The sequence below is a fragment of the Schistocerca piceifrons genome, chromosome 2, assembly GCF_021461385.2.
Source record: "Schistocerca piceifrons isolate TAMUIC-IGC-003096 chromosome 2, iqSchPice1.1, whole genome shotgun sequence".
NCBI lineage: Eukaryota > Metazoa > Arthropoda > Insecta > Orthoptera > Acrididae > Schistocerca > Schistocerca piceifrons.
In genome coordinates this window covers 206,189,107-206,199,299 of record NC_060139.1, presented here as the reverse complement: position 1 = coordinate 206,199,299, position 10,193 = coordinate 206,189,107, and the positions used below count along the sequence as shown (strand labels likewise).

The 10,193-nt window shown below is 40.4% G+C and overlaps 1 pseudogene; it reads right to left on the bottom strand.

Annotated features, from left to right (window-relative positions):
* Positions 1–1,065: 1,065 nt before the first annotated feature.
* Positions 1,066–1,181, bottom strand: LOC124778693 (annotated as a pseudogene).
* Between the last annotated feature and the right edge of the window lie 9,012 nt (positions 1,182–10,193).

Below are 10,193 nucleotides of genomic sequence, written 5' to 3'. Positions count from 1 at the left end.
CGCTAAGGGAGTAAAATAGTGGGTGAAAGTTTTCTTAAAATAAGTAATTACCGAAGAACTACTAAACGATTTTTATGGCTACATCTATGGCAATTGGCATTTGACTTCTCGGTTCGAAACGAAAAAAAGAAAAAAAAACAACGTGTTTCAATGCTTCTGGAAATTCAACCCCTAAGGAAAAGAAATAGGAGATGAAAATTGTTAAGAAAATATTTTGTTACATTGAAAACATTTTAAAGTTATGTTTATAAAAATTGGTATTTCACTTCTTGGTTAGTTATAAAGAAATATTTGTTAGTGAATAAAAGTTGCTATGGAAATATCTTTGCAAGAAAGGAAAAGGCGTAAGTAACAAAAACTTTTGACTCCAGCTAACAGCATCGGTTTTCGATCAGAAGTACATTCGGAAAAGACCATGCTTATATGACCTTAATTCGCATGAAATTAGAAGGTGTTGCAGTTTGTGAACAACATAAAATTTCGATTAAATAGTAACAAAAAAAAGTGTTTGCAGGCCATACAGTCTACACGAACGAAGCAGCGAATGCTAAAGTAGTAAGTAAATCAACTGAACGAGACATACGGCATTAAAGTCGTACCATCAGACTAAAATTGGGCAATGTAGGACTACAGTCACAAAGACGTGTTCACATTTAAATACAGGACACAGAGCTGCCGCCATAGCTTCACGGCAAAAGCGACAAGTGGCTACAAAAGGGAGCAATGGCATGAGGCTGGTATAAATCCCGTCGTGCTGGTATGACTTCAAGAAGGGACAGCATGACAATTATTGAACTATATGAAAAAAAACGTAAATTAGTTACAAACTACGGCCTTCACACACTTTATTCGGCATGTGCACTGCACTCCGTCTTCAGGCCACAAGTGGCCCATCGGGACCATCCGACCGCCGTGTCATCCTCAGTTGAGGATGCGGATAGGAGGGGCGTGTGTTCAGCACACCGGTCTCCCGGTCGTTATGATGGTTTTCTTTGACCGGAGCCGCTACTATTCGGTCGAGTAGCTCCTCAATTGGCATCACGAGGCTGAGTGCACCCCGAAACATTGCAACAGCACATGGGACTGGATGGTCACCCATACAACTGCCAGCCACGCCCGACAGCGCTTAACTTCGGTGATCTCACGGGAACCGGTGTATCCGCTGCGGCAAGGCCGTTGCCAATTCGGCATGTAGACGTCACTATATATATTGGGATTTAGGTTATGATATGTTCGACATGCCTTCCATCATTGAAGATGATGTGGCGCAGACGAATAGCGAAATTCTATATGACCCGCTAAAGTGTCGGAACATCGATACTGACGATGACCTCCAGAATAGCTGTTTTCAGCTCAGCAATGGTTTTGGGTTTTTTGCTGTACCCTTGTGTTTAGTATAGTCCCACAAAAAGGTGTCGCATGTGTTCAGATCCGGAGAATATGGTGGCCAATCGAGGCCCATACAAGTGGCCTCTGCGTATCCCACAGCCAGAATGCGGTCCCCATGGTGCTCCTCCAGGACGTCAAACACTCTCCTGCTTTAATGGGATCGAGATCCGTCTTACATGAACCACATCTTGTCGAAATAATGGTCTCTTTGTACAATGGGAATGAAATCATCTTCCAAAACCTTTACTTACCGTCCGGTAGTCACCGTGCCATCAGGAATATGACACCGATTATTCCGTGACCGGACTTTGCCCACCAAACAGTCACCCGTTGAGGGTGAAGAAACATCTCGATGGCGAAATGCGGCTTCTTAGTCCCCAAATGCGCTGTACCGTGACATTTTGACGTGCAAATGGCCGTCAACAACAAGACGCATGCGCATCGTAATTCCCATCATGGCCCGTGCAGTTTGAAAGTCCTAACACAAACCTTTCAGAAGTTGCGACGATTTTACAGGGTATTTCAAAATAAATATACGGGTTTTAAGACTTTGTAGCACGTATTACATTCACCATACAATTATAAATAATACACCAAATGAAAGAGAAACACGAACAGTTTTTTCTTAAAATTATTCAGTGTTAACACCGATCACACATCGAGTCGATAGGCGAGTTGTTCCGAAACCTTGATCAATGTGTCAGGAGTAACTCTTGCAATAACACTGTTTCTAAAGTCGGATAGATTAGCTGGTATCGGAGGCACACTCACATGATCGCATCAGATCGTGTGTGAACATGGAGCTCATGCATAAAGTGCTGTATCAACAGGCCCTTTGCGCCCAATCCACCAGTCGGATACCACATTGTTTAATCAGTCGCGTACTGAGTTATGCCAGTGAGGCGGCGCACCATCTTGCTCCCAAATACAGATGTGTTGTTGAGCTTCTTCCCATTGAGGCACTAGCCATAGCTGTAGCACATCAAGATAAGAAACATCAGTTACAGTTGATCCACCGAAAAATAAAGACGGGGATATTTCGTGGGGCTAAGAGTGAAAGATTTGCACTCATTCGACACGTTTTTTAAGTCACTCCTTGTCATTCCATATTCTCCCCATTGCACACAGATATGCAAACAAAACTGTTTGAATTGCTCTTTCATTTGGTGTATTATTTACAATTGCAAGTTGAACGTAACAAATGCTACAACGAGTTAAAAACGGTATGTTAATTTTGAAACACCCTGCGTTTATATAGTTCAGCAATTGTTACCCTGTACGTCTTGTCCAGTTTATTTATTTAGAATTCTATTCCGCGGTTACCTGATATTATATTAGTTGTATTTGACTTGGTCTGTGCGGGTTCACCTGTTTCGATACATGATTGATTCTAGCACAGAGCCGATTTATCGCTTTTAAAATGGTGGAGAAGGAAAATTTTAAGGTCAGTGTGGGTTCATCTGATTCGATAGGTGCTTCAACCTAGCGCAGAGCCGTTACACGGGTTTTTAAAATATTACAAAAGGAAACTTTTACGAAAGAGATCCGAAAAGTAAGGTCACCAATTTATTAAAAAATATACAGAAACCTTTATTTACAATAAATTGTACGTCGTTTTGAAGCTTGAACATTTATCGATTTTTCCACAAATGTTCAAATCTGTGTGAATTCGTAAGGGACCAAACTGCTGAGGTCATCGGTCACAGGACGTACACACTACTTAAACTAACTTTAACTTATGGCAGGAACAACAGACACACCCACGTCCGAGGGAGGACTCGAACCTCCGACGGGAGGGACCGCGCAATCCGTGACATGGCGCCTTTAACCGCGCGGCCACTCCGCGCGACGATTTCTCCACATAATCGCCATTGCGATCGATGCATTTCTGTAAATGCTGTGGCAGTTTATGAATGCTCCTGTCATTCCAGCCCGCCGTCATGCTATTAAAGAAGCGTCGGAACTCTACTTTCACCTTGTTGTCGTCGCTGAAGCGCCTTCCTGCCAAGTGTTCTTTCATCTTGGGAAGCAAGTGGTAGTTCCTGAGCACTAAGTCCGGATTATTGGAGTAGATGGGTGATGATGACTCACCCAAACTGTTGCAGGAGATCGACGGTATGACGACCGACTGTCGTGGAGAAGGCTTATACCCTTGCTCAACATTCCTCTTCTTCGGTTCTAAATCGACTGTCTGAGTTTTTTTAAATGTCTGACAATAACCGTCGGCGTTTATTGTCATCCAAGGAACCGTGAAGTCGACCAAGAATATTCTCCTTTCGATCCCAAAAGACACCAGTAGATTGTGTTCTTTTGAATTTTCGCGGCTTTGGTGAATCGGAATCCCGCCACTCACGTGATTATTACTTGGTCTCAGGTGTGAAGTGGAAAGTCCAGGTTTCATCAGCTGTGACAACTGAATGCAAAAGGTTGTCCTTTTCATCTGTATAGAGTTGCAGAAATTGGCGAGAAGTCTCAACGCGTTGCCGTTTGTGGTCTTCTGTCAGCATTCCCGGGACCCATCTTGCGCACACCTTCGAAATTTCAACACTTCAAACAAAGTCCAGTGAATGGAGCTTCGAGAAACCTCAGGAACAACATTGCAGAGCTCATTGAGAGTGATCCGTCGATCTCGAAGCACGAGTTGTTCAATCTTCGCGATTGTCTGCTAGCGAATTGGCGGTCTCCCGCTTCTTTGGTCGTCATGAATTTCAGTACGGCTACCTACAAACCTTCCATACCACTTGCGGACGTTTTTGACATCCATACACGGCTCTCCATACACTTCCGTCAACTGTCGATGAATGTCGAATCGAATAACTGCTCTAACTTCGCATATGGCGGTAGTGTCTAACAACTGGCAGCCAAGCCCATTGAAAGCTCCAGCGAATGTGTAGTGATTTCTGTACAGAATGGAGAGGGCAAAGGAAAAAGCAGTGTGGCCACTAGCCACACAAACAGTTTTCCTGCGGCCTCAGCGCTTTGGAGACCTTACTTTTAGGATTACCATCTTTAAGGTCAGTGAAAATTCGTTATCCACTTTTAGCGTCATGCAGGCTACGACCGTACCCTAATTTTTGCTTATTTATTATCCTTATAGATAATCTGTACATCTCCCACGAAGGCGAAACACGTTGTTAATAAAAGAATAAATTACAACCAAGATTGTTTTTAATTCAGAAGAGCGCAGAATAAATTACAACCAAGATTGTTTTTAATTCAAAAGAACGCAGATTAGTTTTAATAACACAGTTGGCGTTTGTACTACACGTGACGGGTTACGCATTGTAACGGAATTTTAATGGTATGTACCCTTTCACCTTTTTTTCTTTTTATACAGTAGGGGAAAGTATCGTGCCTTGGAACGTTTTTCAGACTTTCGCCTAGGCCAGCTCTGCAATAGTAGTTTAGTAAATTTTTTTCATTCCATGTTTAAATGATTGCATTCGCTTTGTACGTGCTGCAGCGTTTTTTCTGGAGTTTCAAAAACTTCTCTGGAAAATTAAGGTTTTTCCAAATAAGAAACATGTTGCAATGAGCAACACGTTCATGTATGTAGGTACAAATATACTATTGAAATTTAAAAGCATTATAATCGAGAAAATCTTCTCATAGCTTTATTCAGTCTTTTATCCGTTTCATTTTTACTCTACAACAAACCAACAATCAGACTCAAATCAAATAAAGGAGACATATTATTAAAAGCCAGTTACAAGTTTAATTATTACTGAAGTCGAAGGTATTGGAAACTAACACATAATTCCAATAAAACCGAGACAGTACAAATCAGTCGCTAATAATCTGTTTATTGCCGATCTACCCATATTACAACCAATGAAATACTGTTATGAATGGTCTAGTAGGGGCTACGTGTATAGGCAAGCGATAATGATGTTTTGTTTTATATCTAACCGCACTAATGATACCCACACACTGGTTAAAATGTGAATAGGTTATTAGCAATTGATTGCTATACATTTGTCAATTGTAATAAACACAGTCGTTGAGCACACCAGTTCCATATGGAATCGAACCTGACAAATTACCATTTTCAAGACAGGTGAAATTTTTAAGACATTAACGAAACTCAGTTAACTTGCGAATATCTCGTCTTCCGTGGTATAAAACCTTCTTCTCTTTCAAGGTACAAGAGATGCACTCCTCGCGAAGTATGATTACTCCGTTCATACGTTATACAACTAGTTTTAGAAAAACGTAGAAGTCTACTTGCAGCAAAAATGTATGACTGAAGAATTAATTGTATATTGGAAATAACTTTAGTATACTATACAGCGCTTAAATGTGTAGAACTCGAAATGTATACACAATCTGAACAAAACACAACGTCATCTCTAACAACTGTAGAAAATGGCAGACGCTGCTTATGGCGATCTCTAATACACGTAAGTCATTACACTGAAGACCAAAAAATATCATGTGCTCCTAGGTACACTGTCCTCTAAATATTGTAAGTAGGTTGAACTTTAGACATATAATATTTTTTCCGTCTATTTCGATCTGAAGGTGATTGCTCGATCAATCGAAACCGGCATTTATTTTATAAATGTGAGACCAAGACAAATTTTGTGTATTAAAATAAGTTTATGTAATTGCTGAAGTAGAAACATAGAGGGCGTCGTCAATGTCTTAAAATCCAAAAACGACCTTTAAAATGTGATGTTTCGGGACAATGGAATGTCAGATGGATTCACCGAGTACGGGATGAAAATGTCCTACAATGAGTCGATGAGAAAAAATGTCTAATAAGGTGAACGAATCAAAGAGTAGGAATGGTTGAGCACATGTTACGGAACGTGTGTTTGCTGAAAGTTGTAACTGAAGGAATCGTGTAAGGAACGAATCACAGAAAATGTCTTAGATGTGAGTGGGCAAGACAGATCGTCCATGATGCAGGATTCAGTAATTATGCTGAAATGTGGACAAGTGACAGGAATCGAGAAGAGTATCAAACCGGCCATTGCGTTCACGACCGAAACAAACAGCTCTTCAGACCATGCATGGATGCTGCTATAATTTGGAAAACGTATTCTGGAAAGAAGAAAGACAGTGAGTGATTTAATAATAAAATTTTCAAGCAGTGAACTCTTGTACTGGAAAAGTGTGGAGTTGAGTTAGGTCATGGTAGAGTACTTACGTGGACAAATAGCACAGCTCTGAGAACATTTTCACCAATAGCTGTGTTGTCGTTGTTCGTTGCGTAGAGACGATGGAGAAGGACTACAGTGCGTCAGTACTGTTTTTGCGGTAGCGTTGCTTAGTACGGTTATGGCGATGACACACTCGACTTTCGTGTGAATTACTTCACATACTCGCGATTTTTTGCTGTTGGTGTGACAGTGACGTAATTTACAGAAGCTGGAGTACCAGCTATCCTGTGCAAATTCCTCATTTCTGTGTACATAATTATCAGTGGCCAACGAATAAGGGAACCAGAAATGTGCTAGTAATTGTTCCCCACAGTTTTCCTCAAACTCTTTCTCCATCACACTACTATGCACTTATTATCAGATCATTTTTGTTTCTCCCCTGCCCCTCCCCCTCCCACCTACTCACTACACAAAATTTAAACTCCATCACCACTTTTTCACTTCTCTTGCAGAGTACATAAATACACAGTAACATGATTAAATAGAATAACAAACATAATGAAGTACAGAGAGCAATATATATATATATATATATATATATATATATATATATATATATATATATATATATATAGATGACAATGTTAGAAACGCTACAAAAAATGATACGCACTTAGAAATATACAGATAAACAGTGAACAGTGATGTCCGAAATTATGCTGTGTTAAGCATCAAAAGCGCATAGTTCTGCAATGTTGTTGTTGTTGTGGTCTTCAGTCCTGAGACTGGTTTGATGCAACTCTCCATGCTACCCTATCCTGTGCAAGTTTCTTCATCTCCCAGTACCTACTGCAACCTACATCCTTCTGAATCTGCTTAGTGTATTCATCTCATGGTCTCCCTCTACGATTTTTACCCCCCACGGTGCCCTCCAATGCTAAATTTGTGATCCCTTGATGCCTCAAAACATGTCCTACCAACCGATCCCTTCTTCTAGTCAAGTTGTACCACAAATTTCTCTTCTCCCCAATCCTATTCAATACCTCCTCATTAGTTACGTGATCTACCTACCTTATCTTCAGCATTCTTCTGTAGCACCACATTTCGAAAGCTTCTATTCTCTTCTTGTCCAAACTAGTTATCGTCCATGTTTCACTTCCATACATGGCTACACTCCATACAAATACTTTCAGAAACGACTTCCTGAAACTTAAATCTATACTCGATGTTAACAAATTTCTCTTCTTCAGAAACGCTTTCCTTGCCATTGCCAGTCTACATTTTATATCCTCTCTACTTCGACCATCATCAGTTATTTTACTCCCTAAATAGCAAAACTCCTTTACTACTTTAAGTGTCTCATTTCCTAATCTAATTCCCTCAGCATCACCCGACTTAATTTGACTACATTCCATTATCCTCGTTTGCTTTTGTTGATGTTCATCTTATATCCTCCTTTCAAGACACTGTTCATTCCGTTCAACTGCTCTTCCAAGTCCTTTGCTGTCTGTGACAGAATTACAATGTCATCGGCGAACCTCAAAGTTTTTACTTCTTCTCCATGAATTTTAATACCTACTCCGAATTTTTCTTTTGTTTCCTTTACTGCTTGCTCAATATACAGATTGAATAACATCGGGGAGAGGCTACAACCCTGTCTCACTCCCTTCCCAACCACTGCTTCCCTTTCATGCCCCTCGACTCTTATAAATGCCACCTGTTTTCTGTACAAATTGTAAATAGCCTTTCGCTCCCTGTATTTTACCCCTGCCACCTTCAGAATTTGAAAGAGAGTATTCCAGTTAACATTGTCAAAAGCTTTCTCTAAGTCTACAAATGCTAGAAACGTAGGTTTGCCTTTTCTTAATCTTTCTTCTAAGATAAGTCGTAAGGTCAGTATTGCCTCACGTGTTCCAACATTTCTACGGAATCCAAACTGATTTTCCCCGAGGTCGGCTTCTACCAGTTTTTCCATTCGTCTGTAAAGAATTCCCGTTAGTATTTTGCAGCTGTGACTTATTAAACTGATAGCTCGGTAATTTTCACATCTGTCAACACCTGCTTTCTTTGGGATCGGAATTATTATATTCTTCTTGAAGTCTGAGGGTATTTCGCCTGTCTCGTGCTCACCAGATGGTAGAGTTTTGTCATGACTGGCTCTCCCGAGGCCATCAGTAGTTGTAATGGAATGTTGTCTACTCCCGGGGCCTTGTTTCGACTCAGGTCTTTCAGTGCTCTGTCAAACTCTTCACGCAGTATCTTATCTCCCATTTCGTCTTCATCTACATCCTCTTCCATTTCCATAGTTCTGCCAAGCAGAGTAAAATTAGACCACAATTACCGGTGCTTAACGAAGAAAGGAACCAAAAACGTGCTAGCAGACGACATTTGCTTATGTAGGCGAAACACCAAGCAGCAATGGCCGTAAGTAAAAACCAACAATTTGTTAACCAACAGTTTTTCAATTTAGAAAACAAATCAGATTGTAACTATCTTTAATTACAGACCACTGATGATGCTTTACATCAATAAAGCGAAACTCTTCTGGTGAGAAAAAGGCACATTTTCTTATAGCTGTATTGACGGACCAAAAATACCCTCAGATGTTATATGCAAGTCTCTTCATCTCTACACGCCGACTCATCCCACATCCGCTAGAACCTGCTTACCGCACTTAAGCCTTGCTCTTCCTAAGCAATTTTTGTCCTCTATATTTCCCACAATTATTACACCGATGAGTCCTTAATGCTTCAGGATATGTACTATTAATCGAACTATTACTTACTCGAGTTGCACCACAAATTTCTTTTCTCCCTTATTTGATTCAGTGCGTCGTCATCAGGTATTCGATCCACTCACGAAATCCTCAACATTCTTCTGTAACAACACATTTCAAAATTCTCTATTCTCTGCTTTCCTGGAGAGTTTATCGTCCACATTTCGCTCCGTGAAGGGCGACATTCCAGACAAATACCTGCGCAGAAGACTTCGTAACACATAAACTTTCATTCGTTGGTAACGAATTTCTCTTTCTCAGAACTGCTATTCTAGCTATTGCCAGTGTACCTTCCATCGGGATTTATTTTGCAGCACAGAGAGCAAAAATCATCTACTATTTCCTTTGTCTCATTTCCTAATCCAAATCCCTTAGGATCGTCCGATTTGATTCGAGTTCATTTCATTAAGCTTGTTTTAGTTTTATTGACATTCGCCTTATAACCTCTTTTTCAGACACTACCCATTCCGTTAAACTGGTGTTCCAGGTGCTTTGCTTCCTCTGACTGAATTAAAATATTATCTATGATCGCTTCGAGAACATTTTAGCACAGAAGCGACATATTATATGCCTCCTCCCCCCCCCCCCCGCCCCCCATCCCACCTCCCTCTCTCCTCCTCAGAAATGTGGCTCCACTGAACCACTCCCTTCCTCAGACATTAGTGCTTTTCCTTGGGCTCTCTGTAAGACCTTTAAAACACACGTAAACCTAGTGTTAGTACAAACTTTTTCTTTTAAAATACTCCTCTATAATACATTCAAATTTCTGAATGTTATTGAATTGCTTAATATTAAAAGAAGAGATAACTCATTTCGATTTAAAGCAGTTGCCGATATCTTCGAAATCTTTTAGTGAAACAACTACACCTACACCTATTGTATTTTTCTTGCTTCAATCAAAAGATGATATCTATTAAGCAGAG